The sequence below is a fragment of the Nicotiana tabacum genome, chromosome 9, assembly GCF_000715075.1.
Source record: "Nicotiana tabacum cultivar K326 chromosome 9, ASM71507v2, whole genome shotgun sequence".
Lineage (NCBI taxonomy): Eukaryota > Viridiplantae > Streptophyta > Magnoliopsida > Solanales > Solanaceae > Nicotiana > Nicotiana tabacum.
The window spans coordinates 101,955,547-101,965,217 of record NC_134088.1 but is presented as its reverse complement, the minus strand read 5'-3'; the positions used below and the strand labels follow the sequence as shown (position 1 = coordinate 101,965,217).

Below are 9,671 nucleotides of genomic sequence, written 5' to 3'. Positions count from 1 at the left end.
GTCTGAGTCCCCCCACTGTCCTCACTCGAGTCTTTACTCCATTATACATGTCCTTAATCAACCTAACGTAGGCAACAAGTACACCTCTAGCCTCCAAATATCTCCACAAAACCTCCCTCGGAACTTTATCGTACGCCTTTGGGTTTAATTTTTACATTTGCAAAGATTCAAATTGGGGATTCTTCAAGTTTGGGAGATTAGGAATTCTTTCAAAAGTGAATATATTCAAGAAGCCATGGATAATATAAATATTCATATTATCCGTTGGGTTAATCTATTTTTTATCCGTATTAAATATGGGTTGATCAGCTTTTTTTTACTATTCATTTTTAACCTGCCCGTTTGCCTCCCCTAGATGCAAATAAGGGTAATTTTTATAAATGGACCCAACTTTTATAGGAGGTAAATGTATATCTAGACATTTTTGCAAAGCAGAGGGCAAATTTGGACCGTTTTCCTAAAATTATTTTGTTGCTCAGCTGTTGTTGAATATTAACCAGCTTCCATTTTCAAACTCCAACGCCTCTGTATATATCTGTAGAAGGAGATCCCCTGCTAGTAGCTCACAGAAAGAGAGCTAAAATGGCCGCGTCTAGGATTCTTTCTGTATCTCAAAAGATCATTAAGCCTTCTTTCCCCACTCCTTTACTTAGACGACACAATCTCTCTTTCCTTGATCAAATCTCTCTTTCTATATATGCACCAACTGCCGCTTTCTACTCTAAACCTGCAAATAACAACATAAGTCAGATTCTTGAAAACTCCCTTTCAAAAGTATTATCCTCTTATTATCCTTTTGCCGGAAGAATAAAGGGTAATAAATATGTTGATTGCAATGATGTTGGTGTTGAGTATTTAAACGTCCGAGTCAATTGTCCAATGTCTGAAATTCTCAACCACCCTTATAATGATGCTACAGATATAGTCTTCCCATAAGATTTACCTTGGAGTAGTTCCTTTGACCAAACTCCACTAGTGGTTCAATTAAGCCATTTTGTTTGTGGTGGAATAGCAATCAGTATATGTATATCGCACAAGATTGCTGATGGCTATAATCTGTCGAAGTTCCTTAATGATTGGGCTGCTACAACTCGAGAGTTGGATTTCGAACCATCTACTCAGTTTGATGCAGCTTCGTTTTTCCCACCGATGGATGATCCTCCAGTAATACCTAATGTTGTTCGTGAACAATGCGTGTCAAGAATGTTCAATATCTCATCTTATAGCTTAGGCAAACTCAAGGATATCGTTTCAACTAATTCAGAAGTGCAGAATCTAACTCGTATCGAAGTTGCCACAGCACTTGTTCATAAATGTGGAATGTCAGTATCTATGGCGAATTCCGGCTTGTTCAGACCATCTTTAGTGACTCATTTAATGAATTTACACCCTCATTTTCCCCTAAACACCATTGGAAATGCTTATTGTTTCCTTAACTCAGCAACAACGACAGAAGATGAGATACAATTGCCCCACATCGTTGCTCAACTACGAAAGGCTAAACAACATCAACGAAACATGTTGAAGGATATGAGTTCAGATAAGATAGCCTTACACGCGCTTGAATCAATCAATGCGGGTGTTAACATAATAATAGAGAAGAAATATGATCCTTATATGTACAGCAGCTTGTGCAATCTAGGATTATATAAGATTGATTTTGGATGGGGTAAGCCCATAAATGTGACCTTAGCGAGAAGTCCAATGAAAAACAACATTGTTTTCTTGGATAATCCAAGTGGAGAAGGGATAAATACATTAATCACTTTGACAGAAGCTGATATGTTGATATTTCAGAGTAACAAAGAGCTCCTAGAATTTGCTTATCCAGTTGTTTACTCACCGGAATAAGCTAAAAACCATCTTGCCAAGCTATTATGTGTAATCTTCATATCCTCAAGTTATTTTTCTTAAAGTTGTGTGATTCTCCAAGTTATCTTTTCAATTCAGTTGTCTATATTAACTTCTACCAAATCGGTATCTTGTTTTATATTACCTCCGTACCCTCTCCTTCTCAGTGGGGATCAGAAAAGTTGCATAGCGGTGACAATTCTGTGAATCTTGTCTCATACTGTTTTATTCTTTTACGCTCTTTTGCTACTTCATTATATGTAACGCGAATGTTCTGGTTCAATAAAGCTCATGAACTAACACTTGTTTCTACTTTGACAAGATTAAGGTAGAATGCTAGTTTTTCATGTAAATCGCTGCTCAATTGGCCGATTCTGATGCTCCAATTATGTTGCATCACTAAGTACGTTTGGAAGTTCTTTGTTTGAGATCTTGTTATAGGCATTTTAAGAGCTTCCAAAGGTTCATCCAAGTTCTTTTTTTTGTTTTTGTTTTGGTGTGTGTGTGTGTGTGTGTGTGTGTATATATATATATATATATATATATATATATATATATATATATATATATATATATATATATATATATATATATATATAGGGAAGGGATGGTCTCCCTTGGGGATTGTCATCAATGTCTAGCATTGTGTTAATATTACAAATATTAGTCTTCCTTTTAAATAAAGTTCCTAAGATGTCTGTCCACACGACATCATTTGCAAACACCGGAGGAACTGCCAAAAATTAGGTCCTATCAAAAACTTCCTTCTTAGCTCCTTCCTTTGCGATGAGGTCCGCCACTTGGTTCTGCTCCCTATAGCTATGGCCTATTACTGGGTTCCCTAGTTACTCCATCAGATACCTGCATTCAGAGATTATGGGATTATGAGTCAAATTACTATGTTTCAATATTTTCAGCACCATTTCAGAGTCAGTGTCTATCACAAGGGGTGATAAGCCTTGTTCGAGGGCTACTACTTTAAGGCCCATCCATAGGGTATGAAATTCTTCCCTTAGACTATCAGTGTTTGGGAGGTCCTTCATGAAGCCTAAAACCCAGTCACCTCTGTTGATTGTCTGAATCCCCCCTCCCCCAACACCCCATTTTCCTGTATTTATGCATGCAACCCCATCAGTGTTCAACTTATAAAAAAACCCTGCCTAATGGTTGGCACTTTAGGTATAATATCCTAGTGTTTGTGGCAAGTCTATATGAGGCAGCTACATGATGGTATTCAATTGCTTTAGCAATGGTTTTGATTGACATTAATGTGATTCTTCTTCTTATCAAAAACATTAGAATTTCTGGTTAACCAAATGGCCCATAGGCAGAAAGGCAGTAGTTGTATCCAACTGATACAAGCAGTGAAATCAACATTTTGAAGCTTATGTCATGTGTCTTCCCAGTTAGCCATTGAAAAGGGTGGTACATTAAGGTTTGGCCTATGGTTGCACAGATGCACCAATTGCTGCCAGAACTCTTTTGCATTTGTGCATTCAAAAAAGATATGATTTATGTCTTCTACTCCAGAACCACAGTAATAGTAGTTAGGATTGATTCTCAGGCCTATGTGGTATAAGTGGTTCCCTGTAGGCAGCATAATCTGCTGCATGAGCCAGATAAAGAACTTAATCTTATTAGGGGTCTTTAGTTTCCAGATCCAACTGGAGTGATCTTCTTGTGTAGTGTCATTGTGCATGTGTGCATCTATAAAAGAGTAGGCAGATTTAGCACTAAATAGCCCATTGGAGCTAAGGTTCCAGATGAACTTGTCCTCAGCTATGGTAGAGTTGGGGATGAAGGTGTTTTGGATTATGATGTTGATGTCATGAGGGTTGGGTAGTGGATGGAGGTGAAATCCCAAACCCCAATAGAGTACATTGCATTTATCTTGGTGTTCATGTCATTCTGTTACTATGTACCTCTAAGGATTGTATCTAGTGGTTGCATGTTAGGTAGCCATGTGTCTCTAAGAAATCTAACCCTATCCCCTTTGTGAACCACCCACCCAGAGCCTTTTATGCATATCTTCCAGACCTCCTGGACACACTGCCAAGTTCTTGTTTTTGCCTTAGCCCTATTTCTCATTCTACTGTGCTTTCCCGTGAGCACCCTAGCCCAGATGGAGTTTGTGTTATTATAGAGTCTCCAAGCTAGGCTGGTATGGCAAGTCTTGTTTTTTAGGTGGGCATGTTGAAGGCCTATGCCCCCCTGTTCTTTGGCTTGGTGACAGTGGCCCACTTAACCATGTGGAGCTTTCTTTTGGCATGGATTGTTCTCGAGATAAAGTTTTTTTGGATTCTGTCAATTTGGTTAGTAACATGAGAAGGCAATTGGATGTATTGCATCACATGGCTGGGGATACTATTTAGGCATGATTTGGCTAATGTGGTGCGCCCAGCCATGTTAAGGAACTTGGTTTTCCAACCTGCCATCCTATTGTTAAAGTTATCAAGGATGAATTGGAAGTCACTATTGGTAGGCCTTTTATGGAAGATGGGGAACCCTAGGTATTTACTAAAGGCTCTGGCACTCTTGATACCTAGGATGATGCTGCATGTTTTGGACCACTCTTCATTATAATTGGAAGAAAAGATCACATTAGACTTTTGGAAGTTATTCTTTTATGCTCTTTTGCTACTTCATTATATGTAACTCGAATGTTCTGGTTCAATAAAGCTCATCAACTCTCACTTGTTTCTACTTTGACAAGATTAAGGTGGAATGCTAGTTTTTCATGTAAATCGTCGCTCAATTGACCGATTCTGATGCTCCAATTACGTGGCATCACTAAGTACGTTTGGAAGTTCTTTGTTTGAGATCTTGTTATAGGCATTTTAAGAGCTTCCAAAGCTTCATCCAAGTTGTTTTTCTTTTTTTCATACTTATTATACTTATATATATATATATATATATATATATATATATATATATATATATATATAAACATTCACAAAATTACATCATTATAAGACATGGATGGGTTCCCTTAGGGATTGTCATCAATGTTTAGCATTTTGTTAATATTACAAATATTAGTTTTCCTTTCAAATACAGTTCCTAAGATGTCTACCCACACTGCATTATTTGTAAACACCGGAGGAACTGTCAAAAATTGGGTCTTATTAAAAGCTTCCTTCTTAACTCCTTTCTTTGCGAGGAGGTTCGCCACTTGGTTCTGCTCCCTGTAGTTCTTTAGCTATGCCTCCATGGATGCTAAAAATGAGTAACATATTTATCAATCATGAGATATTTCACTTAACTAATTAACATATGCTAAGAATATATAAATTTTAAAAATAATTTCTATAAGTTGAAGATTTTACTCCAAATATCAAATATTCTCTTTATTACTACATTATATGACTTCATTCATGTCTTTTTTTGATTTTAATGAAGGTGTGACTTCATTCATGTCATGGTGCTGTAAAGCAAATATTAGAGGATCTCTTTTATCATTTAAAAAATAAATGGGGTACAAAAATCAACTTCTGTTATAAGAAAAATCAAATTATAGTGGATGTCTACTCTTCCTCCATGATCTTCTCAAATATTTAATGACATATTCAATGACATATTTTTATGCTTAATGATATATTCAATGACATATTTTTCTTCACTTTTCATGCCTATATAAAGGCCTTGTAATAGATAAGAAAATACACACAATTGAAGAAGAAAATCTCTTCCTTCTCTCTATCTCTATTTCTCGTTCATGTTTTACTAAATTGCTTTTATTTCATAACAACATGTCTTGTTCATGTTTTACTAAATTACTTTTATTTTATAACACGTTATCAACACGAATTGCTCATTTCATGATCTTCTACATCAAGACTATATAAATTATAAGCAGACAATGAGATCAAGTACAATGAAAAATATTTTGGATGATAATACAAAGATAAGTTTTACATCCATCTAAACCCATTCATATTTTCATATCTTTGCATTAACTTTATGTGCAGTATTTAGTTAAAATATTTTTTTCAATTGTATCCACTGAAATAAAGAACTGGAAAGGTATGTCTTTATTTGCTACATCTCTTATAGGACAAATATAATATTCCAACGTATATATATGTTCTGACCTTTTGCATACTATGATAGATAATTATTAAGGTAATTTAGTAATAATATTTTTACCATCACATGATGTATTTCATTGAAAGCAAAATTATCAAATATGTAGGCGATTTTACAGTACCTTGCAAATTTAGCATTCGAATATACAATCAATATAAACTCATTATAGTTATAATTTATAATAGTCACAGTTATGCATTAAGCCTTAAATATTTTTGCTGGAAACATAAGGCTCATTCCTCCGTATTGGATTTTTTTGGTGAAGTTCTTATAGTCTTTGAAATATAAGTGGTTATAGGTTATCTGCACCTTTCCCCTAATTAATTTATTAAAATATAAAAGTGATTGTATCATTTTAAAAAAAAAAGGCATATATCCTAACTAACATTTTCGTTGCAGAGGAATTGTTTCAAGATTGAAATAGTTATATATGTCTTCTTGAAAGTTAATTTACTTATGCATATAATTATGAAGTAATAATATTTTAAAGGCTCGAGTGCGAGTCCTAGTGAATTTTGGCCTATTATGCCAAAGATTGAGGGTAAGACGATGGGTTCAAGTCCCAACACACTATATTAATAAAAAGACGCTGAATTCAAGTTCCAACGCATTATGGCCTAGCATGCCTTTATATGGGTAAGGCATTGGGTTTGAGTCCTAATGCACCATATTGATAATAATAATAACTAAAGAAAAAATAATATATTTTTCATGAAAACACATGAAGCTTGTCTCACTTGATTTGCTCCATTCTTGAAGTGAATGTGATAGCAGTGCATGATAAGTCTAAATAAAGACAAGTGGTTGAAAAATGAATGTGGGCGTGCGAAAGGCCAAAATAATAATAGTTATTACTATGGTAATTATAAAAAGGAAGAACAAGACAATGTTTACCATCAAATTGGTATGAAAAAAATAAAGTACATTGTATGATTATACTCCATTCTTTGAAGAGAATGTGATATGTGATAAACATTGAGAATGCATACTCATTCCTGAAAGTGAATATGAAAATATATATGTGATAAAGATTATGCATAATAATGTACTTGTGCATGGTTGGATAAATACTACAACTCACCTCTAAGGGAGGTTTGAGATAAAGAAAGATAATGAATATTATTGTGTACTTACATGAATATATCGTTGGTCGCATACATGTGATACGCCAAATATTTTGTCAAGCCTTATGAAAGTTATTAAAAGTAAAATTAAAGCAAGAAATTATTTTGCTTATGATGATTTTGAACATGACAATTATTATAATATGATTCTCTTTGTGAAGGAGACATTCATTATACGGATGGTGTGACAAAAGATCTTGTAGTACAAAAGCAGTTAAGAGATCTGAAAGAACTAATTTGTTACTACCCGAATGAATGAAATTGTTCATGATATTAATTTTGTAGTAAGTCTCAAAACAAACATTTTGATTTACAAATATATTAGCCAAAGTGGTTGGCATATTGAGACTATAAATGAAAATAAGATTGAATATCTTTATATTACTATAATCATACAGGGTAAATATGAAATGTTATCTGACTTTTCTTCTATTTGTACTACACAAGTATAAGCATGATGATGCAATCACAAGCCACAAGTAAACTAGAAGTTTACTGAAATAAATATTAGTTGGCATGACCGGTTGACCATCTCGGTTCAATTATGATGCGAAAATTTAATTGAGAATTACATTGGCATATATTGAAGAAATATAAGATTCTTCAAGAATTCTCTTCTGCTGCTTATTCTCATGATATACCAGTTAAGGTTGGGATTGAATCCCTTGATTTATGGAACGAATAAAAGATGATAAATATGGGCCCAGTCACCTTCCATGTGGACCGTTTACTATTATATGATTTTAATAGATGCATCTATTCTATGATCACATGTGCATTTGTTATCAACTTGCAGTTTGGCTTTTGCAAGATTGATTGCTCAAATTATTAGAGCACAGTTCCATAATATAAATTATGATGATTTATCTTGATAATACTGGTTTAAATCCAAGTTGGTTTAGCAGAAATTGTATGCCTCCAATTATATCTAAACCATTGGTTATGAGAACAAAATTGCCAAAATAAAATTTGGTATGTGATATATTATTTAATATACAACAGCACTTGTACGCATCTAGCCAAGTTATGATAAGTTCTCCCTATCACAATCGGTTCAGGGTCAGAAACCAAATAATTTCCATCTAGAAATATGAATGTGCTATATGATTTAATTGTTCTACCACAATGCACAAAGATGGATCCCCAAATAAGGCTAGGGATATTTGTTGGTGATCCCAACAATAGGAGGAGAAAATGGGCAGCTGAAAAAGTAATGCATGTAATGAATTATTATGAGTACATCTAGATCCTCGTACGAGAAAATGTGAACTTGAAGTTCAAGTGATAATTTATTTGTAAAATATTGCTAGGCGTATTTGCTGACCCAAAACTAAATGTCATATTCAGCTGCTAATGCTCCAAATAAAATAAAGTTCATAATGAATAGAGTCTATGGAATGCATGAAGCATAATAGACTGATCGGTTCCAAAGATAAAACTCCTTGAAGAAGGAGAGGAGGAAATGTTCAAGATGGTCATAATAAGAAGGCAAGTGCTCTAGAAGAGCACCACGGCATAACACTTCATAAGACCTCATGGGAGAGGCTCAGGTACCTGAAGATAATAAGATAAAGAGATCTCAATAAGTTATGTCTTTATTGGGTAATAGTAGAACCGATATAAAATGATCGTTGACGATATTGTTAATATAATGTAGCGCTCAATATTATTAATATTGACGAGGATCTTGAGCTCAAATCTGTCATGAAATTTGGACAGATAAATGATTGGCCAAATGAAAAATACGCAATGAAAATTAATTTCACCTGAAAAATATGAAGTTGGACGGATAGTCCCAACATCCGAAAGTATAAAGCCAGTGGAGGTATAAATGTGTTCTTGTGCGGAAAAAAAGGTCAAGTCGATAAACATAAAGACGACTTATGTCACAAGAAAATTTGTAAATATCCTTTCATTGATTCTATAGAGACATGTTCTCCTGTGGTGGATGTCGCCATTTCAGGTTTTAATCTGGCAATACAAGAAAAATGTGATATTCGTATAATGGAAATCATTGAGGATTTAAATTGTTCTGAAGCATATTAAGGTTTCTAAGAAATTTGTTAAATAAAGCTTCAAAAATCCTTATACGGATTGAAACAATCAGGGCGCATGTGGTATAATCGCTTGAGTGAGTACCTGTTGAAAGAAGGGTACAAGAATGATTCAATTTGCCTTTGTGTCTTTATAAAAAGATCTGGATTTAAATTTATTATAATCACCGTGTATGTTGATGATTTAAATATCATTGGAACTCTTAGGGAGCTTCCTAAAGCAGTAGACTATTTAAAGAAAGAATTTGAAATGAAAGATCTTGGAAAGACAAAATTTTGTCTTGGTCTACAAATTGAGTATATGAAAGATGAAATTTTTGTCCATCAACCAGCATACACTAAAATAATTTTAAAGCGATTATATATGGATAAAGCACATCCATTCCGACCTCATGAAAATAATGAAGAACTTCTTGGTCCCGAAGTACCATATCTTAGTGCAATTAGTGCACTAATGTATCTTTCTAACATTACAAGGTCTGACATAACTTTTTCAGTTAATGTCTTAACAAGATATAGCTCTGCTCCTACAAGGAGACATTGGAATGGAATCAAA

At 34.2% G+C, this 9,671-nt stretch overlaps 1 pseudogene; it reads left to right on the top strand.

Moving 5' to 3' along the window:
- The first annotated feature begins 526 nt into the window (after positions 1-526).
- On the top strand, positions 527-1,915 carry LOC107823926 (acylsugar acyltransferase 3-like; annotated as a pseudogene).
- The last annotated feature ends 7,756 nt before the right edge of the window (positions 1,916-9,671 follow it).